The following is a 23,944-nucleotide window of genomic DNA, read 5'->3' on the forward strand; positions in this document are numbered from 1 at the left end:
AAATATCTTCCTCAATTTGGAATTGGTGAATTCCAACGGTAACGGAAGGACAGTTTTACAAAAAAAAAACAAAATCGATGCATTTCTATCTGTGAGCATATCAAAATACATATTTTTCCTAAAACTGATGCATAGACTCTTATACACATCACAATAAGTTGCTAAAAAAGCCAAAGCCAAGGCTTTTTTTGTTAGTAACTTTTTTAAAAATCAAATTTTAAAAACGGTAACAGGAGGACATTTTTGCGACATGATTTTTACGCTATCATGCTCTCTCCAAAAGTTCATCCAAACTATAAAAGGGAAAATTTTTATAAAAATTAGCGCACATACGGGAGTGTTCACTCATTACAATTTCTTCTTTAGTTTTAAGAAATAATTATTTTAAGCATATGAATTATGTATTTGTTAAGGGTAACGAAAGGACAGTAACGGATGGACAAGAAGTCCAAAACAATCAAACTTGGTAAATTTCAACTTACAAACATTTATTCAGCTAATACAGCAGTCTGAAACAATGATATCTAATGTCTGAGCCAACTGTTACCAATTCTGAATTCTTTAAACACTCAATAATTTTATCATAACCCATGAAACATTAATCTTTTTTCGCAGCAAACAGGAAGATCATTCCCATATTATTACACATTTTCAAGCATACCTCTCTTTCTTCATCTTCTATATGAAGTACCTGTGAAGTACTCTTTGTTAATTTTTTTCCCTTCCATTCAACTAGCAAAACTTGTCCAAACATTAATGAATCCTTTAGCATTTCTTATGATTTGGTGTTTTTGATTCAGCTGTATCTTCATTTTCAACATTATTTATTGACTTTCAAAGTCAGTCTGTTGACTTTGAAGTGAAACCTCCTTCATTTTGTTGAAGTACTTATTATATTCAATAACATAACTTGTTATAGGATTCAAATAGCGCATATTTTGTGTGTCAGAATATGAATGAATATTTTTGGATCCTTTTTTCTCCATCTTTTTGAACGTTGATCTATGAATTTACTGATCTCTTAGCAGTACGTTTAACGGTTAAATCTATGCTCTTAACAGTCCTTTCCTGTGACATGTGGTAAAAAATCTAAAAGCAGTTTCAATATTGTCTTAATCCACTATAAATTTCAAGTTGTTGTCAACAAATGTTTCTGCTTGAATTGGCTTGTCATATCACGAACATGTCATACCAAAAGGATTTCCACATGCTTAGGAGTTTTTAAGTGTACTTTTCATGATTTTCATCACACACAATGCAAGAAATAAAATCACGAAAAAGTTTTAATAAATTTAAATAAAAGTTAAATTTTTAAATAAAAGCACACATAATGTTTATACAAAAACTACTTATATATGTTTTAAATGTGACTACTAACTTTATATAATAGTTTGTTTTGTACTAACATTCTAAAATTTTAGCCTGTATCAGCTTATAGTTAAATGTCCCTCCGTTACCGTATTTTTTTGTCCTTCCGTTACCATTATAAACCATATAAATTAAATCTATATTAAAATTCTAACTATGCCTCCTTGACAAGGGACATAATTCTGCTTTGCATTAAAAAAAACATTAGTTTCTATACGCAATAGGTTCTTGGTGAACTAACTGAGATGTAGCATTTTGGTAACGGAAGGACATCAAATTGCCACATTAGTAATAGACCTATTTTATGGTTAAAAAAAAAAATTAAATTACTTACCAAAACTTTTAACTAGGCATTCAAAAGATAAAAGTTAACCTAAATATTATATGCTGATAAAAAGTTTATTGAAGTTACAGTATGTAACAAAAAATAGGTTTTTTGCTCTGTAGAAACATAAAGAGAAAACTTGATTTTGCCCTTGATTTTCTAAAAGTCATCAAGCTAATTGGGAAAATTAAGTTAAGAATCAAGAAACTCATTTATTTCGTAAGAGAATGGTATATGACTAGTGACAGAAAATTAGTTTTTAAAATTTAAGTATCATGTCTCCTTTTTCCTGGAATTCACCTATTGTTTATTTTGTTCGGAAGAGGAAAAAGTAGAAGTTTGATACAACTTGTTTTTTTCATTAAATCTTTTTGTTGGAAACTTAGTTTTGCAAATCGGAAACCTTTCATGATAGTTTTTACCAGTTTGGTTCCTATAGACTTATATACATTATAAAGAGTTTGACCCTACAGATATAATAAACGTAATTATACTATTTATAACAAACGCAATTATACTACTCATAACCAACGCAATTATACGATTCATAATAAACGCAATTCTACGATTCATAATAAACGCAATTATACGATTCATAATAAACGCATTTATACGATTCATAACAAACGCAATTATACTATTCATAATAACTGCAATTACATTAGAACTTTAGTGTAACAAAATAGAAATATGCTACTGTGCTGAGCACAAAAGTCATATTTGCATTTTTTTAATCAAATTTGAGTTATTGTCACCAGGTCGTCGTTTGTAATATATTTTACCAAAATGCGTTTTATGATCATTTGTAAATAGTCATAAAACGTATTTACAAACGTAAAATTTTTAAATGTTTTATTAATATTTAAAAAACAAAAAAATTAAAAAAAGAAAAACGCTGAAAAAGTGCTTTCTTAATCAAGTAAATGGAAGCACAAAGCTTCAAAACGCTGTTTATAAATTTGAGCTAAGCTGCAAATACTACTACTTTTTTTTTTATCCGCTTCATTTGGCATTTTTCGATTTTCATTCCACCGGAAAATGTGTTGCTTGTAAGATCGACTCGACGTTACATCTCGGTTATCACAAATTTGCCATTTTAACTGCGCTTGCGCGCGGACTTAGCTGATTTCAAAAATCTTGGTAAAATTAATTACAAACATTTTAAACTTGTTAATAAATATGAGATAGCAACAGATAAAAATTAGAAATCACAAAGCTTTCTCTGATTTAGCTTTCAGGCCTCGGTAAAGATTGAATTTTGCGTCTTAATTAGTACTAATGGATTCGGAGTCAAATTTTTCTATGAAACAACGGCCCTTTTCAGGGCCAAATTTTTACTAGAAATTGCAGCATCACTTCTAATACAAAGCCGAACTGTCAACTTAAAGAAAAATGTATAATACTAAGCTGTTTACGCCTAACGTAAATCCGCAACTATCCGCAAAAGACAGATATATGTACTCATATTCCAATCATTTTTGAAATACACAACGTGTTTTACGTTTACATTAAGTAAATATTTCCAAACCAATAAATATTGAAGTGTCATTTTTCTCTTTACATTATAAAGATTATCAGTTATTCATATCCGTAATTTCATATGATATATTACGAAATCGCTGTGAAAATATTCTAATCGCATTCATTAATTCGTTGGGACTCTAGCTCAGCCTAAATATAAACAATCAACACGAAATCTTAAAACAGAAAGCCCAAAAACTAAGTCCGCGCGCAAGCGCAGTTGAAATGGCAAATTTGATAACCGGGATTTAACGTCTAGTGTAAGATCGAGGTACGTATGAGCAATTTTATTGAAAAAATATACAAACGGCATCGGCAGTGGGATTTGCTCATGCGTACACTCTCTCAAAGGCTGAATATATCACATTCAAATAAAATTTCTTTGTTTGACAGAGCTTCATCAAAATTACTCTGTCTTACCTAACTTTTAAAACTGAATCATTTTTCTTTGCATTTTATATGTAAGTCAACTTTTTTTAAACCACCTTGACAAATCACATCGTTATTTGTAACACGCGTATAAAAAACATTTCAAATTCTTTCTTTTTTTTATGCTTTTATTGAGTTAAAAAAAAAAAGCCTTTTAATTCCATCAATATTCCGCTCGACTGGTCACATGTAAAGCTAAAAGAGCAGTATTAAAAATGAACACTTTAAACTGTAATTAAACTGATTCACGGTACAGTCAATAAAAATTCAACTAAAAATATACGTTTCCTCGAGACATGATACGCGATTAGTCAATAAGGAGGAAATAAAAATATACAATATTTTCTAATTGTGAAAAATATCTTTAAATTCATCAAGGGAAATATAATTAGATACTAATTCGTAATGCTTCAGCTTGAATACTTTTTTGCGTTGATTTAAGAAACAACCCGAAAGCGGTCAGTTCCATGACTTTCCTTTATGGTAAAACATAGGTTCCAGACAGTTTGTGGTGTTAATTTCAAAGAAATAGCAAAGGAAAACTCTCATGAACATGACTAAGAATAACTGTAATTCACTAAGCTCAAAAGCAAGAGGTAAAATAAAAAGTTCCTTCAATAACTAATCGAACCTACTTTCCCGCATACCAACATCGACTTTTTGGCTTTCTGGTATCTGATCAGTACTTTCTTAATTAGGTAAGACTGCAAATTCTGTCAACCATACCTTTTTAACATTTAAAGCTGATTTTTCTAAACAAAATATTCCTCTCTCATGGAATAAAATAGATACGTATGAAGAAAAAAAAACCCTTAACAAATAAAGTTTTTTTTTTTTCCTAATGACAAGATTGTAAGACAACTACAGGTACAGACGACCAACTGGAATAAGGAAATAAACAAACATACAAAAAATAGGAAAGCATTTATAGCAACAGGCTATCAATCTAAAACAGCGGTTCCCAACCTTTTTCTCTTTGCGAACCCCTTGGAACAGGCAAAAAAGTTCGCGAACCCCCTGATGTTGAAATTAGTAACATGTAAGAAACAATAAAAAAACAGCATGTTTGCTTTGAGAGAGGGACGTTACGCCTATTAGGAAAATACTCGTCAAAAGTTAGTTCAAGATGTTGCAGATGTTCACATACATTTCTTTTAACGCTTTCATCAAGTTTCATTGAGTTTTCGGATAAAAAACTACTAAGAGAAGTGAAACAAGAAAACTCACCCATTTCCAGGCATTGGATCCAGAAATTCAATTTTTTTACCATAGCTTCAATTTTTTTACCATAGCTTCAATTTTATCATATACAACGAAAATATTAACAACTGCACCTTGCAAGGATAGATTTAATTCATTTAATTTTGAAAAGATGTCAGCTAAATATGCAAGCCTTTGCATCCAAAGAGGATCGAATATGCAAGTGGACAAGTGAAATGGATGATCAACAAAAATGCTTGGACTTCTGACTTCAATTCAAATAAGCGTGTCAAAATTTTGCCACGGGAAAGCCATCTAACTTCTGTGTGAAGAAGTAAAGTAACATGAAGGCTTCTCAATTCCTCACAAAGCGCGTGAAATAGACGGCAGTTTGTGGCACGTGATTTTATGAAATTTACAATTTTTACTGCATCATTCAAAGTAGCGGATAATTCTGCGGGAATACGCTTACATGCTAATGCTTGTCTATGAATGCAGCAATGAGTCCATTCAATTTTCTCGTTGATCTTCTTTACTCGCACCACAAAGCCAACAAATTTTCCTGTCATTGATTTTGCACCATCCGTGCACACACCCACACACAAAGACCAATCTATTCCATTTTCTTCAAAGTAACTGTTGACCAGTTCGAAAATTGCTTCTCCAGTTGTGTTGGTTTTCAAAGGTTTTGCAAATAGTACATCTTCTTTAATTGTATTGTTAAAAATATACCTAACATAGACAAGTAAATTGCAGCGTTTGCTACATCAGTCGACTCATCAAGCTGGATCGCAAAATTATTCTCTTTTATTCTATTCACAAGTTCTTTCTCCACATTACTTGCCAAATCAGTAATTCTGCGTGATACTGTGTTGTTTGATAGCGGAACCAGGTCAATTTTTTTTGCTGACTTTTCTCCCAGCATACCCTTAGCAATATCTTTAGCACACGGTCCAATTAAATTTTCTGCAATTGTATGTGGCTGTCCAGATCTTGCAATTCTATAACTGACTCGATATGAAGCTTCAAGGGCCATTTTACTATCTTCGTTGGATTCTAACAGGAACGTAGAGACGCTACACTTTTTATTATATTCCAATTTTCTTTTAAAATATTCGATAGGTTTGTCCTTGTGTGTCGGATGCTTTGTTTCGAGGTGTCTTCTCAGAAGTGACGCTTTCAAACTGCTGTTCGCTAGAACTTCGTTGCAGAGAAGACAAAGCGGTCTAGGTTCAGACTCTTCTCCAATAAAATAAAAGCCCATTTGTAAATAGTCACTGTCATATTTTCGCTTTTTTCCTTTTTTCTCCCCTAGTTCACTTTTCTGTTTAGTCGGGGGAGGCGGCAGTTCATTACAGCTATCTATTTCAATATCCTGTGTTGATTCGAAAGTTACTGCTGATGTTGAGGGTTGATCGATTGACTGCTTGTCCATTTGTCGCTCAACCAAACTACCAGTTTTCAACCATCGATCCATAACAGCAGAAAGTTATTAAATCATAAAAATTACCAACACGATTATAACTTCACAAACAGAGTAGCAAGTTCACGTAGCAAAACCAATTGCAAACAAAATCACTTGTTTTCAAGCATCTCTAAAGTATCTATAAATACGTCTGTTAACAACTATTTCCCCAGAACTATGAGCATGCTGATGTTATATATTTTTGAAAACGAACAGATGAGTAAAATCCAGTAATAAATTTTAAGTTTTTAGCCTTTTGCTGTCATGTCTGCTATTCGATGACTGAATTCGACGGAAATTCCCGAGTTATATTTCAACGATTAGAAATAATACCCCTGTGATGCATTGTTTGAGAATTCTTTATTTTTTTTCGACATATGTATATTATGTTATAGTGCCTAGAAAGAGTAGTGTGCCGACCGGCGCTTTTTTCCCCACGATTCTTGAAGACAAATTGTATGAAAACCGCTAGATGGCAGTGCGGTCGAGATATACGTTCAATTTCGCGATGTTTACATTAGTAGACGCGGGATTTTGTTACAATTTAGTTCCACGTTTCTCTTTTTTACCTTTATTTCGTGAATATTTCATGAAACAGCGTTTAAGGCTTTTAATGGAGGCATCAAAGTTGAACATTGGAAGAAATAAAGCTTCATCTTGTTTTGTACCAGGGTGCAAAAGTGGGTACAAAACATGCAAGGAAAAAGTTTCGCTTTTTAAAGCTCCAGCAGATGAAGAAAAACTAAAGTGGAATTCGTTAATTCCCAGGTTAGATAAAGTTTTTGACAAATATTGCTCAATTTGTTCTCTGCATTTCGGAAAACATTTTATTGAAACGCATTTTAAGCATATTATAAATGGTGAGGAAGTTTTGATTCCTCGGGGAAAACCTTTTTTGAAAAATGAGGCAATTCCGACAATTTTCCCAAATCCGCCTAAATACTTTACTAAAAAAGTACCAAAGAAAAGGTCCATCAGGAATTATGCAGTTTACAAAAAAATGTTCCTTGTTTGAAAAAAATAAAACTTTATCTTTCCGCAGATGAAACTGAAATAACCACGTAGCTTTATTATTAGTAGAGAAATAAGAGACGCGCAGTTATTGAATACTTAGGGGGCCATTCATTAATTACGTAAGGATGATTTTGGCCATTTTTGATACCTCTCCCCCCAAGTAAGGGTACGTAAGATTTTTCACCCCCCCCCCCCCTATTCTTCCGTAAGATTCCATTTCGTTTTTCAAAATGATAAAATAACAAATTTTGGAAACGTTACATCACTAGAATCGTTATTAAATTTAACTTTTTGCGTAAAGAAATAGTTACTGAAAAGTTAGAATCTAAACTGAATGTTTTTCGACATTTTTGTTTTTTTTTTTGATGTAATATTAATTAAAAATAAAACATGCCATACATAATGCGACTCTTTTATTATATTTTACACTATTCATTCTTTGTAAAACAAATAAAAAAAACATCTTATCCTAACACGTTTCTTACCTTCCATACGCAAATGGAACATAATCTCTGCCAAATCACTTGTTGACCGCGCAATTTCTAATGTGAAATACCGACTTGGAAAACATTACGTAAGAATGAGTTTGACCCCCCCCCCAAAGGTACGTAGAAGCTTTTCCAACCCCCCTCCCCCTCAGGATCCTTACATATTTAATGAATGGCCCCTTATAGTCTACTATTTTCATTGAAGATAAATTAGCATAAGGTAATTTTATATTCTTCAAAAAATAAATGAACACCCATGTAACAAATAGCACTTATTACAGAATTTGTCTTTTGTGCAGAAATAAGTTCAATCCGTAAAACAGGGCTTTTAAACTGCGAAATGAGCATGCAATCGCTGATTTAAAACGAGTCTGATTGAGGAGCATAACGTACACCTCGAGCGCAGCGCCATCTGGTTTTTCCTCAGATCTGACCTCACTTTTTCCCCGTCGATCGGCACACTACTCTTTCTAGGCACTATAATTATGTATATTGTTTGATTGACTCCACGCGATGGCGCCTTTTTAAGGTCATCGTGATCCCCGCCACAGCTTAATACAACGTTTCTGCATGGCGCCTCGCAATAAAGAAAGAAGGATATCTCTTTTTGTTGTCTATCGAAAAAAAAATGAGAAAATTTCTTTTTAACCAAGATTATAAAACCGCTGAAAGATTTTTTTTTTTTTTTTTTTGAGCTTAATACAAGAGTCTGGCGCGTTTTCAAATTAAAAAAAAAAAAATTAGTAACTATGTGTGCAAATTGAATATTTTATAATTTTTTACCAAACTAGGAAAAATCCACCATTGCACCGAAATTTTCGCGAACCCCCTTCCTGCACCTCGCGAACCCCTGGGGGTTCGCGAACCACCGGTTGGGAACCTCTGATCTAAAAGGTCCCTGGTCCGGGGCCTTCGCGATTCTCCTCTACTACTCTCTCTTTCTCCGGGCCGAACACTGCGTTTCGTGACGTCACACTTTGAGTCCTTCCTTGGTTCCTTGCCATTCTAAGTAGATAGACCGGGTCTGAAGGGGGTTGAGCATACATGGAAAGGCTGACGCAATATTATTTTTGATTATTGTTACAGGCACTATGATGATTATGAAACTAACTGTCGTCGCCCCCCTGGGTGGTCGACAACTGCGGGGGAGGAGGGAAAGCATTGGGGGGAGCCGTTTGCTAAAACATTCATAACTCGAGAACTACTTGAGATAAAACACTGAAAAAAATGACAATCGACGCAACAAAACAAGGGCTTTATAAAAGCTAAATATGATTATGGTTCTATCTTTGTTAGTTTCTGAGTAAAATTCCATTTTTCGCAAACAGGCAAAAATTTGAATAAAATACGCAAAACGACCTTTTTTTTAAAAGAAAAATTCTAAATCAAAATTGTTTGATTTTTTTCATATAAATAAAACCCAAAATATCATTATTCAGCCTGTTAAAACTATTTAAGTACTGTTAATGCGCTGAAAAACAAAATGACAGTAGCAAGCTCAAACACTATTCGCAGTATATTTCGGGATCTGAAGGGGGGTTTTGAACATGCATGGAAGACCTGACGCAAAATTATTTCTGATTATTGTTGCAGGCACTAAAGTAATGATCAATATCAAACTTTTTGCGATTTGAAACAAAGGAGATGTGAAAATAATGAACAAAAGATACGCATCAGACATTTTAAAAGATCAAAATTTATTACTAAATCAATAACCAAATCGTGCTTGCATCAACTACTTTTATGGCAAGTAAATACCAAATAAATCCCAGCCATTTTTTAGTGTGGTAGCTATGGTTAATGTATATAAAAAGTAGCAATTCAGTAAGTTGTTAACTAAAATAGCGTACCAATACAAGTTACATATTACTTCATTGAAACATATTGACGTTTCCATTCAATCTTTGAACCATTCATGGTTTTACAATTTTCATTACTTATAAAGAAAATGCAAATAAGACCGTTGCCAATCAAATGATAGTCACAGTTTGAAATGAAATGTGCATATGTATTACTTTAAATATTGATCAATGCCCACTGAGGAAATGCTGGTTTTTTGAAGATTTCTCACGGAACATTTGCAACTGAAACTCATTGACCTGTGAAAATAGTTAGTTTTCTTTTGTTATTTTGCGCTTTCTTCCTGTCATTTCTCACCTTGGAATAATTATTAAGAAATATATTTGCTAAAATAGACGCACATTTACTTCCTAGAATAATGTTATCGTTGCCACATATGCATTCCCAATCTCCGCCAACTTCAAGCAGCTCAATTTTCTCCATGACAAGTTGAACAAAGATGCTTTTCTGGTTTCCCATTTTTAAAAATTCTTCCTCATATGGTTTCGATATTAATTTTTGAAAAATTAAGTACGATTCGACAGCAATATCAACAGGAAATTTTTGTGGCCATTTTAAGCTCCCTCTGTCAGTGAGCATAAGATATTGATCAATATCTTTAGAACTTTCAAATTTTAAATCCTTATCTTTACACAATCTTTCGGGGCAATATTTGCATTTTATGCGTTGAGTCACTTGAAAACTTACATAACCTGCTATATAAATTAAAACTGACAAAACTGGTTCACTTAGTTCGACATTATCTGTCGAGTTGAGCACTTTGTACAAATCATCAGGAACATTACATCTATTTGTTGGTGCTGAATCTTCCCATGCCAACTGTTTGATTTGAAAGTGTCCAACTTTGTCAGAATACAAATCCATTAAGCTTAAAATTTTTAATTTATGTTCTGTCTCTAGAATTTGCCTGTAAGAAACGTTATAATTCCCCCCACTCAATTGTCGATATTGACCAAAGCGTGCTTCGAGTTGGTCAGTTTGAAATTTTCCCAGTAAAATAAATTCTGGTTTAAATTTCTCGAAAACGTACTTAGTCAGTGCAACTAAAGATGCTGAAGTAATCTGAAGAGCAGTACAAGTTTCTTTGGACAACATTCCTGCATTTCCAGGAATACCTAACTCCTTTTTTTCATTACCTTTCATTAGTTTCAAATCTAACCAAGCATTTACCCACTTTGAAAAATCTTCTAAATATTTAAAACTTTCATCATTAAGGTTTCGAATTGGATGGCAATATAAGTCCTTAGTTTTAAGGCCTTTTTTTGAGTGCTTTACATTAACAATTTTCCACCAATTAGCAATATGACTAATAAAGGTTTGAGTACCGTAGCTGTCAAAATTTAATTCTTCAGAGTTGAGTGATAAAGCAGTACTGTTACTTTCATGAAATAAATTTATGGCATATATTGCACTTTGTCTTTCAGTAGATGTAGGAAATAAAACTTTCTGTGATAACTTAGGAGCTTGTTTCACAGTTTGAGTTTTTTCCATTTCATAAACAGATTTAATATGCATCAAATCAGCTTTTAAAATTTCTGAAAAATTGGTCGGGTTGGGATAATATAAGATTTGATCTTTAACATTTAACCAGTTATTTCTAATAGACTTTATTAAATGAACTGTATCAAATAAAAGAAAAAATTTTTCATCAGGGGAATATGGATGTGTAATAAATGGTTTAAGTGTACCTTCACAAAACAAAGTAAACATATTGCGGTTAATACTGTTATTATCGCTAATTATTGTTAGAACAACATATCCAGAATCGTATAAAAATTTTATAACTCTGGAAGTATACTGGAACAGACATTCAGCTTTGAGATTTTTTACAGGAATCATAGAGACCACATCCTTGTTTTTAGAAAACATAGATGTGATCATAAAACATTGAACTGTTGTTGCCTCACTTTCTGAATTTACAGAAGTGCCAACAAGTTCACCACCTTTGTAACTGATTGAGGGGGAAACATAAATCTCATCTAAGAGCAAATTTACAATTTTTTCGTTTTTTTGCAACAGGGTAGTTTTTTGTTTTAAATATAAATCGTGTTCACTATCATAAATAGCAGTTTTTGGAAGAAGTGAATTTGACATTCTTTTCAGGTAATTAGGATGAGGCAAAGTAAGTACACGGCTTTCTCTTAACATTAAATAAGCAGCAGGAAATGAAAAATGTAATTTGGTAGCCCAAAGAAGAATTTCAGCGCTATATCGTGGTTGCTTATTGTTAAAAAGGAAAATCTGTTCCTTTAAAAACCTTACCTGAAAGGCTCTCTCATCGCATTCATCCATTCTAGTGCAGCACTCATCTAAAATATTTGCAACCAGCGATAGCTTTTGATCAAACGAAATAGTATCAATTTGATACCTGGATAAAACTTCAAATAGACTTTCTAATTTTGTCCACTTGTCACATTTTTTCTGTGGTCCAAAAATATATGAAAAATATTTTGTATCCAGTTCACAGCTTGAACTCCAAATCCGAACAGTCATGTCTTTGTAAATTTTGAAGGAAACTGTTACTCGAGGGATGTCCGTTTCTTCTATATAATATACCAGACCGAAATCCTCACGAAAAAGACTCTGCCATCCTGCGGCCATCTTGGAAGGAAGTTGATCACGGAATTCTTGGAAAGAGTTGATATTATCATTGGATAAAATTTTCTTAAATGCATCCTCTTCTCGAGAAGTAATTTCAGCTCTTCGTTCGGATGGGGATTTTCTTTTGGCGGGTACCTCCCTCGAAAGATATGAAGGTTGGTTTGGAAATTTAGATGGTACAGCATCCTTCGTCAATGCAAGTTTTTTTCTAGGCACAACTAAGACAGTACCATCATCTCTCGTTACTTTGTCCTCCCTTATTACGAATCTTTCTTCGAAATGATTAATACAAACTGCTGAATATGGACTTGGCTCAAAATTTGATCGGTTTATATTGCGTATCCATTCGCGTCTCCTGTCAACTTCTTTTGGAAATAAAAAGCATGGTACGTATTCAGCGTCATTATCATAATTTGATTTGCAGCAAGGAACTGAGCACTTTCGACCCATCTAAAATAAAAAAATAATAAATATATACATATGTATAAAAATAATATACACACACTACACTACTTCTAATTTAGATATTTTCATTTAATAATTTATTTTAAATGTTTATAATTTTATCTAAAGGTTATTATAAACAAAGTTTCTCCACAAAATTTTCAACTTTTAAAAGCAATGTTATAATTTTGCAGTTAAATACTCTATTTTTCAAAGAAACTATTTTAAATAAGTTTTACGATCGCAAATGTAGTTTAGGATGATTTTCAGTCAATATTACAGGTTCAAAAAGAAAAATAACAATTTAAATGCCCTTTAAAATTTAGTATATCGAACTACAAATTTACTTTTCATTCTTAATCATTATTTGCTTTTACAGCAGAATCGGTCAAAAGTATAAAATCTTTTATGTTTTTTAGCTTTAAATACAGACTGCTTGTTTACAATTTTTAAAAGATTTTTAATGAAAACCGCACTTATCTCCTCATATTTTTCATTTTTTTTGACATCTAATGCCTGAAATATCTCAAAAACTCATTTATGCAGATTTTGCCCTTTTCCTTCCCATTGTAGAATATATATATATATATATATATATATATATATATATATATACTATTAATGTATTATATATTGGGAGAAGTTAAATTAAATCCAGATCTAATTCCAGAAAAAATAATATTAAAAAAATCAGAGCATCATGATTATCTTTAACAGTGAATAACTAATAGCCAAATTACTAAATACATCATTTCGGCAGTTAAATATTTTAAAAGTTTTTTATAAGACATAAATATAAACAGAAATTGAATACGTACCTTAAAAGTTATCCTTCTTCGAAATACAGGCTTTTTGCAGCAAAATTCCAGTGAAATACCATCAGGACATGAAAAAAAACGATGAACTTCATCACGTTGTCCACGTGCAATCGAATGTCCGATTTGAACTTGGACACTTCTTCGACCTTTCGACTCAACGAATGACGTCACATGCGCCTCCAACCCCTCAGTGTTTGGCCCGGAGAAAAAGAGAGTAGTAGTAGAGGAGAATCGCGAAGGCCCCGCCTGGTCCCCCTTTATTGGTTCGCAAGAGCGCGTTTGGATAGAGCGAGGCGAACGACGAGATGGTCGGCATCCATGAACCGTCCCAGATCACAAAGGTTGCGTTCCACCAACTTAAGAGGACTCATCAGACAGAAAATTTCTAGCTTTCGGAAGAGAGAGAGAGAAAGCTGTAGCGTTTTCCTTCCCCTCTACGTGGAGCGGCTGACAGGTTTTGGGGGACGTCTTCCCCTCTATGCTGTCACCGCTCAAAATTTATTGGCAGGGGAAGAGGGTCCGTGTATAGTATTGGATGACCACATACAATTTTTGCGTTGACTCTTTTAGCGCATTTTAGTTTCGACCGAAATCTTCTACACAATCGGTGTTTTGTGCCCAAATTTCCTTTCCTTATGCACTGAAACTCGAAATTTTGTTAATTTTATATTCGTTATTTGTTTTCTAAATTTGATTTATTAAAATGCTTTCTCACATGCTACTATTTATGCACAAGAAGGATATGCAGTAGGATCATTAACATTTATCAATCTGCAAATCAAAAGCATTTGCAGTATTGATAAAACAAATTATGGATCACGTTGCGATTCGAATTTGGCGCTCTTGTTCATCAAATATTACCGCATCATTACCGCCAGCACCAGGCAAATGGGCGCGAAATTCCTGCAGTCTGGCTGAACTCACCAAAATGAAACAATTATTCAAAATTTGAGGAATGTGTCAAAACAAGGCCCCCACCCCCCTCCCAATTTTAAAGAAACGACTTAGACTTGAAATGATATTTTCGAATAAAAGCAAAACTGTTACTTTCGAAAACAGTTATATTCCAGTACTAGCTCTTACCCGCGGCTTCGCTCACGTTGATGTAGTTTTTTTCAATTGATTTAAGTTAATGGTCATTACAGGCAAAGGTCAAATAGTTACCAAAAAATTGTTTGTCTCTAGTTTCGTCGACATTTCAAATTGTCTGTCCCCTTAAATGTATCAAAAGGTATGATTAAAACTGAAAATTAGGGGGAAGGGGAGTAAATGAAATGTCGGCAAAACTGAGAAGACACCCAAAAATCACAAAAAATAAATCACGAAAACGTTCAGGAGTTGCAAAGAAGTCATGGGTAATTCGGGTAGAAAGAACGCGCGGCGACGAATGGAGCGCGCGCTTTGTCACGGTGGTCCCGGTAATTCAGAAAACAAAACCTATTCGAGTGAGGTCAACTATTCTTAAATAAAGTGAAACAGTTCCCTTATAATCCCGATCTCCATCAAATGCATAATATCCAGCGCTACACCGGCAATCTAAATTATTGTATAATGTATAACTTCTTACCGTAGAAATCGTCCCAAAATGGGATCAACAATGATGCTACCCGAAATGTTTCCAATAAACAGTAAAAATTTGGCAATTGTATGAAATTGTGTGCAAAGACAAAGTAATGGAAGTTTTTGCGCTGTTTATGAATTTGCGAATTAGTTGGCGAATTATTTTACGTGTTAACAAATTTAAAGAAGTATTAAAGAAATGGCGATATTCGGTTACATGGTGAAAACCGAGAAACACAGTACTGCGTAGTCTTGAGCTTCAAAAACAGCGACAGTTGAAAAAAATGCCAAATGCCTTAGCTATTGAAATGATTCCACAAAAAAAGTTTGGCTAGATTCCAGCTGATCGATTAAATATACCCAGTCAATACAAATAAATAAAAAAAAAAAAAAACATTAATTGCCTCAAAGTTGCATTAAAATGGGAAAAAAAATCAGCCAAATCCATGTATTATTTGCCAATCTTGTGCAAAAATCTTACTTCAAGATTTGACTCGAGAAAAGCCTTGAACAGTCACGAAAAGCAAAGATAGTCAACAATACAATAGTCGCTATCGACAGGGAGTTGAGATGATACACTAAATATTGTATTGAGTTAAGGAAAGCCTTCGAACATGGAACTAAAAAGCTCATAACTCGTTTTTTATTCTACTTAGAAATTTCGAAAAGGTGCCATCTTCAGCAGAAAAATCAGAGCTTTCGATGGACATATAATGTTAATATGTGCAAGTATTTTTTCATCCCCATATTAGAGAATTTATACTAAAATTGTGTTTTATTGCCTCCCAAAGGGGGTTTTGCCCCCATAATGGGACGAAAACTACCCTATGTGTTATTCTGATGCATAAGCTATATTATTGTGAAGTTTCATCAAAATCCATTTAGTAGTTTTTGCGTGAAAGAGTAACAAACATCCATACATCCATACAGACAAACTTTCGCATATATAATAGTAGTAAGATTATTTTAATCTTTTGCAATCTATATTCTGTAGCATTTGATCTGTTTCAGCCTCTGCTTCACATTTTAAAAGTCGATTATGAAAATTACGTTTAAGAACTTCATTGGCCGCTGCGACACCATCGTTAACTTTCTAACCAGAAGTCAGTAAATTTAATAATCAATTAAATTTATCCTGATGGGTATGATAAATTATAAATTCATTTGTAGAAACGTGAATCGAAATAAAAGTAACGGAAAAAGAATGATTATGAAAATTTTTCCGCATTAATTTCCATATTTGTCAAGCTGTATGGGAATGACAGAATCCTTACCCCCCCCCCCCCCCACACGCCACTTATCGAATTATCAGGGAACGTATTTTTCAGACTTGAAACGTACTGTTTTAATTCATAGGGTAAATTTTAGAATTAGTAAAGCGTTCGAAAAAATATCAAATTTGTTTCTGAAGTTTTTTAATCAAAGATTGCAATCTTGAATCATTACTTACCTTTTTTTTTTTCAATGTCCTTTTTTTCTCTTTTCGAATTTGTGCGTAGTAGTTGATTTATATATGTTTTTAAAAGCAAGAGTTTTGAATAAATTTCAGGTTTTCTTTTCAGATTTTTTGTTTACGCTAAATGTTTCACGAAAAGAATACTAATGAATCGAAACAGTGTAAAAGTTATACCATAAGAACAGTGGCACCCAACCTGCGGCTCGAGGGACACATACGATCTGTGAAGTTGATACGTGTGGCCCGTGGTCTTCTTTAAAGTCAACAAATCGAAAAGCACGTTTAATGAGAACGTCAAAAATTGAGCTAAATATTCAGAATTGGTTTCTGATAAACTGATGCAATTAAAAAAAAGATGCATCAAGTAATGATTACATCAATCATTGGTTTTTAATTTTCATTCCTTTTTCTCGTTTTCACATGTAATTTAAAAAAATGTTGAACATTTTCAAATTTTAGTTATTTTCTGAACCGCTAGAATCATTTTAATATGAGGTGTGGTCTCAAGTAGAAAAATGTTTGGCACCACTGTCATAAGAGATCAAAAAATCATCAAAAATATTTTTTATTTCAGTATGAAGTATGAGTTTAATACAGGGTTGGCCGGATTGGACCCAATTGGGTTGGACCCAGTGGGTTTTTTTGAAAAAAACCCATTTAAAAAAACCCATGATTTAGCCCACTTTTGGGTTTTTTTAAATTTCCGAGAAGTTTTTTAAAAATTAATTAATTTAAATACTTTCACAATTTAAACTTCTTTTTTATTTGTTCTTCACCACAGACAATGGATATAAAAAATGAATTTTGAACTTTAATAGTATTTCTTAACTCTTAACAGCACTAAAAAAAACACTTCAAAGATTTTAAATAAATATATTTAACTTTTTTCTTTAACTGGTCAATAGATAACTCAAATTATCTTGACTAAGTCCTGTCACATCTGATTTTCTCAATATTTGTAGACTATACAGAGGAAACTACTCTAGCTAGCTAAAAGGATTTCATGTGAATTATTTTCTGCAAACCAACAAGTCACAAATCTCGAATAAACAAGGTATATTTTTTAGAAATTAACAGGTTTTCAAACGGTCGGACAGAAAACAGAAAAAGGATGTACAGTATTTTCATTATCTTACGAAAAAGTTTAATATTTGTTACTCTGTGCACAGAAATAGAAAAACAGGCAACATAAAATTCAAAGAAATGTATTGATTAAGCTGGAATTCAGTAAAAAGGGATTTAAACTACTTGAGGTTCTACAGTAGTTTTGCATAACAAAATGAAATACAATAAAGTAAAATGCAAAAAAAAAAAAATGTAGTAATTACAAACGAACAATAGATTTTATCACTCGAGAAGTAACTCTGCCTTAACTGTTGATAATCATGGAAACTAAAAAAAATCAGAAACTTCGCCATTCTTTGGTTTTGTTGTCTTTTTTACTTTTCTTCAGAAAACGCTGAATTTTCCAGCTTTTTTTACCCCAAGACAATATTTGTGCTTTGCCCATATAGTTACGATACAATACGCTACTACCCCATATTTTCCATAAAAAAAGACAAAAAAACCCACTTTTGTTTTAAAAAACCCAGCTTTAGTTGGGTTTTTTTGGGTTTTATTGAAAAAAACCCAAAAAACCCTGGGTCCATGGGCTTTTTTTAAAAAAACCGGGTTTTTGCCAACCCTGGTTTAATAACTTTATTTCTGGAAACACTTCTGAAAACAATTGCAAAAAAATGCACCGGTTACCGTTTTGAGCTGTTGATTGGTTGGTTGAATCGCGTGATCATTAGCTGTCATATCATCAACTAACCGGTAGCTAGCGGTTGTGCTCGTCGAACGTAAGCAAAGAATGCGAATAATTCGAAAACGATGCAGGGTGTTTTGGGGGACAGTCATGGCCAATGACGAGCTAAAACTCAGCCCCCATTTTTAGTCTAGTAGAATAAAATCGAGCAAATAAAGTAGTAGCACTTTTTAAACAATGCAGTTAACATATTTTTTGAATAAAAAATTATTTTAACGTTTTCAAGAAAAAGGAAGTGAAAATACAAATCACATCACAATAAATACATTTTTTTTTTTCAAAAAAAAAAAAAAAAAAAGAAGGCTGGGGAATAATAATGAAAAAATTAAAAGAAGAAAACAAATCGTTTGTTGATGTTACTTTTTAGTAACAAAAAAGTGCCGTTGGTTTTACTTTCCCACCGCTGTCAAAAGTATACTTTTGAAGGAAATGGCTATATAATAATAATTAAAAAAGTTTTAAAGTACCATGTTTTTAAAATGAACAAAAAGTATAAAATAATTTCTCTAAGCTTCATGTAGGTTTAAAGCCCTATACACTTTCTGAATTGCTTACAGATTGTCTTGAAAATTTATGATTATGAGTTTTTAAGAGCTTTCAAAATATTTGTGAGCTTTAAAAGGAAAAATATGGGGCGCACGCAACAGACAATTGATGCATTTAAAAATTAACTAACAATTTTAAGTTTTCTCATTGATAACCTTTCACTTATAGTTATATATTGTACATGCACCCCATGTTTTTCCTTTAAAAGCTCACAAGTATTTTGATAGCTATTAAGAACTCATAATCACAAATTTCTCAGACAATCTGTAAAAAAATCTGCAATTGTATCGGGCTGTAAATCCACATGAAGCTAAGTGAGGTTATTTTATACTTTTTAGTTCATTTAAAAAGCATGGTACTTCTCAATAAGTGAAAAAAAGAAAAAATTAATAATAAAAAGTGAGATTAAGGGAGCTCCGTAGTTGCTTGGAGTTATGGTGTTTTTGCACCCTTAATCTCCTCTTTTATTATTTTATCATGGCTTATACGTGTTTGTGTGTACACTAAAAACGATCCAAAAGCGTCCCTGGAAATAATGGGCAGCTGATGTGTCCAATTCCTGCCAATTACATAAATTGAAAACGCCAGGAATGTTTTTCGCTAAAATTCAGTAACCTTCCTGAAATTACCATGGAAGCTACCTGAAACTTTCAGAAATCTTCCCGTTTAAAGCCAGTAGTGTCTCTGGAACTTGAGATTAATTTAATTAGGTATAATATAATAGCGTGATACCTTCCTGATTTATCAAGAAAGATCCAAAATCAGTATTAGAAACATAGCCAAAGCTAAGACAGAATTGCAAGAAAGTCTTCAGAATTTTCCTCCTCTGCAATTCTTGCAAATGTTACTTAGTCCAAGGACTCTTTCGCTGCTTTTGGGAGCTTAATCAGTCTGGACGAGCCGTAAACGAACTGAAGCCGATACACTTCATAAATACGCTCAGTTAATCTTTAAACTGGGAGCTAAAAATATTTTTCACAACAGTGAGCTGTTTGCATTCGTGCAACTTGTAGCAGTTCAGAAAACTTTTTGACACTGATACTTGATTCTTCCAGGAAGTGGATAAAAAGCATTAAAGCATTGAAAACCCTAAACGTTACACGGAAATAATCAGTAACGTTTCGGATTTTTTTTTTACAGTGTATGAGATGTGTACAAAAACTCTACCTTGATACAGAAATTAAGTTTTTACTGCTAAAATCTGCTCGAAATTCTCGATTTTACTGCTCCAAGCAGCTCCAAATTCGCCGTCTTCCTCCTCTAAAGATTGCTCGAAAAGCGAATTTTAGTCGACAATCCCTGACTGTGTTTTGAGCGCATATGCATAGGAAAAAAAAGAAAGATAACCAAAAACCATAAAAATTATCAGTTTTTTTTTCAATATTAATTTAAAAATTTGTTTTCGTGTTACATTGAAGCAACTTAATGCTTGCTTGTGTACGAGCTTTCACTGCTCTCTTTCCGCCTCTATATCTATCATATCTATGTAACTTTTATCAATGTATATATACTGTCAGCCCCGCTTAATCGGGTAACGGATAAACAAATGCCCTGCTTATATGGATAAAAGCTCCCGGAACCGAATGTTTCCCCATAGACGCAATGTTAAAGATCTCCACTTAATCGAATAATTTCCCCGGATATTCGAATGATATTTTTCAGCTTTTGCAAATATTTTTGTTAAATTATTTTTGAATAAAATAGAAATAAGTTAAGTTAGAACAATTGCAGAAGTTAAAATATAAAACAATATTTTTTGCCTTCGATGGGCTTGACAAAAAACTTCCATTTTTAATCAAAACATTTCCTCCATTCTATCTGATTTCTTTTGACGTTGCCATTGCAAAAAATAATAAACTGGGTGTCGATAATTATATAACAGAAAAAAATATGTACATATTTCAGACGTTAATAAATTGGAAAATATTAAATGTAAAACACGACAGACGAGAAGGGAGAAAAGGACTTGGAAATGTATTCTCAAAAGACCTTGGAGCAAGCAATCCACTATTCCAGTTTTTTTTCCAAAAAATATTGTACTGAAATAAGGTTCTCAGACAAACATTTCATAAATCATGTTGAAAGTTACTTTTTTTTATAATTTTCATATATACTATAATATATGAATTAATTAGTAAACTATTTTGTTGTTTACTTAGCTTATTTCAAAAACTTTTTACAAATAACAATTGCTATTTTCTTTGTATAGCTATTGATTTATAATTTTTAATTTTTAAGAAAAATGTTGTCAATTTAGAAAAGTAAAGAAAATTTCCCCGCTTTATCAAATATTCTGCTTAGTCAAATTATATTTCTTGGAACCGACGATAATCGACTAAGCGGAGCTGACAGTATATAAATACAAATATAAAAACATACAGGTACACATATGCAGAGCTGCTCATCCCCCAAACGTAAAAGCGCAACTCCTAAAAACTACTGAGCGCCCCAAAGATCGCCCCAAAATGTCGGAAAGACTTCTAAAATACCCTCCAATAAATTTCAACAGGCATATATAAATGTATACATTAAAAACTAGTATGTTGTGGCCATCACGAAACTTTCTTCTATATTTTTCTTTTTTTTTTTTTTCTGATCCCTCCCCATGCTTGACGAGGAAGCAATATTCCCAACAAAAACAAAATTACACATGCAAAAACTTGACGACTATCCCAATGTCTGAATTATTGCAAAAGCAAAGCAAAGAGCGAAAATTGAAAGTTATTTTAAAAGCCTTGCTTGAATTAATTACAAATATTTTATTTGTTAACAAACATAAGATGGCAACAGTTAAAAATTTTAAATCATTGAGATAATATTTCCTATCATTTCCATACAATTAAAATCACGAGAAATACGCAGAAGACAATCTATTACGATTTATCTTTCTTATTGTTGCATTAATAAAAATATTTTTATTCGCAAAAAAAAAAAAAAAAAAAAAAAAAATCAACACCTCTTGGAGCGATCGGCGTCAAAATTGAACCAAAGCCTGTTTACACATGGATTCACATATATTCCAAATTTCAACCAGAACGTAGCATTACTTCTTGAGATAGGACACTCAAAATGGAAAAAAAGAACGGGTGATTGCGCTACCCCCTTTTTAGCTGTTGACACAAAAATAAAATCAGTTCTTATACCCACTAAGGGCTACTTGCCGATAAATTTTTCTTTCATTCCGTTCATTATTTCTTGAGATACAGCAGTCACAATTGACGACAAAAAACGTTCTATAGCTCAACCCCCGTTTGAGTTATTGACACCAAAATTGAATCAGCACCTGTTCCTGTTAATACCAACATATGGACCAAATTTTGTTTGATTCCGCCAGTTACTTCCTGAGTAATAGCAAGCACGCGTAACTCGAAAAACGTCCCATTGCTCCACCCCCCTTGGAGGAATTCGCGCCAAAAACTAATGGGCACAAGTTCACATAGGGGCACATATGTGTACCAAATTTCGTTCGATTTCATGCGGTAGTTTTTGTTGTAGAGCGGCCACAAAAAACTGGTCACACACAGACGTGACACACATACACACACACATACACACACACATACAGACAGACAGACATTTTCCAAAAATGGTCGAAATGGACTCAGCACACCTCAAAACGTTCGAATCCGTCAAAATTCGAAATTCGAAAATTTGCACGAATCCAATACTTTCTTCTATATATTAGATATAGAAGAAAGTAAAAATGATAAAGCTTTTGTTGCTTTTATGAATCTAGCGTCAAGTCATTGAAAAAGCTGTGGCAATTGTATTGATTGATTTAACCTTGTGATTAGCAGTATGTATCATGTTTTTTAAGGTCATAGAATAGCATTCATTACCGTTATCTCTTCGGAAGGATTCTCTTTATTAATTGTGTCTTTTTTTGAGCGCCATTGAAAGTCAAAGTAGTGCCGGTGTTTAACCAAGGCCGTTTGAAACTTGCTTCTTTCGTCAGGAAATTTTCCAATAAAACTAGTATATATATTTATTTTTTTCGATCTTTATCTCAAACAAACATTGAATGGAATTTTCTTCTTAATTATTGGTATTTTGTATTCAATCAATTCTAAGCGAAAGAATACAGCCACGTTTTAATGATTTGAATTTTATCTTTTTTTGAAATCAACTGCAACGTAGGTAGTACAATCGAATTCGTTTATTACGGGAGAGAAGGGACCGCGATATTTGCTTATTATAACCAAGTGCTCGTAAAAAACGCGTTCATGGAAAAAATGATAAATATTCACACAGCCTTGCTTTGTCTTCCTTTTTACTTTTTTTTTTCCAAAGAGGTCGGTTAATTTGTTTTGAAGTGTTTTTTTGCATCTTTCTTGTATCATTGTTTTTAAAAATATACTCAAAGCCCGGAAAACATGGTCATTTGCACTAATGGCTTTTAAAAACGTTCGAAACGTTTTTGCACTTCAAAAGAAATTGAGTATGTTGACAGTAAATATAGACCTACGGTCCCCAAAAGGGCTAAAACACTGAAAGTATTCAAATAAACGTATAGTTGTGATTTACTTTTCCCCACAACGTGTGGCGTAACTTAGATATTTTTTTAATTAAAAATAGACTACTTGACGGAGAGCAACAAAATCATATGAATCGTAATTATGGGCAAAAATCTTGAATATTTTCCCTCAAACGACTGATTATGACAAAAAGGGAACAAAAAAGTACAAAGGCCGGAACTTCAATGGTGGAAATTATTTATTTACACTACACCAAATACAAAAGTAATGCACGAGACCAGGGTTCACTGACCATCAATATAGTCGCCATCATTGTGTACAACTTGTTTCCAACGGTGAAGAACTCTTAGCACACCTGTAGCAGCGCGTGTTCTCTCGATAGTTCGAATGGAGTGGTTTACTACCGCAAGAATCTCTGGAACAGTTGTGAAACGGGTTCCACAAAAGGGATTTCTCAATCTTTGGGATTACGTTAAAGTTACAAAGACTTAAGTCTTCGTAATTTTGACTTAGATCCTAAGACGAAGGAATTATTTCGTGGAACACACTTCGGAATTATTCTGGAGA

At 33.0% G+C, this 23,944-nt stretch overlaps 1 protein-coding gene across 1 annotated transcript in view; it reads left to right on the top strand.

The window, feature by feature from the left end:
* The window catches only part of LOC129226068 (equilibrative nucleobase transporter 1-like), a 130,865-nt gene that overhangs the window by 38,994 nt on the left and 67,927 nt on the right, over window positions 1–23,944 (top strand). The gene's annotated exons all lie outside the window — the stretch shown is intronic.

The sequence above is a fragment of the Uloborus diversus genome, chromosome 7 (genome assembly GCF_026930045.1).
Source record: "Uloborus diversus isolate 005 chromosome 7, Udiv.v.3.1, whole genome shotgun sequence".
Classification (NCBI taxonomy): Eukaryota; Metazoa; Arthropoda; class Arachnida; order Araneae; family Uloboridae; genus Uloborus; species Uloborus diversus.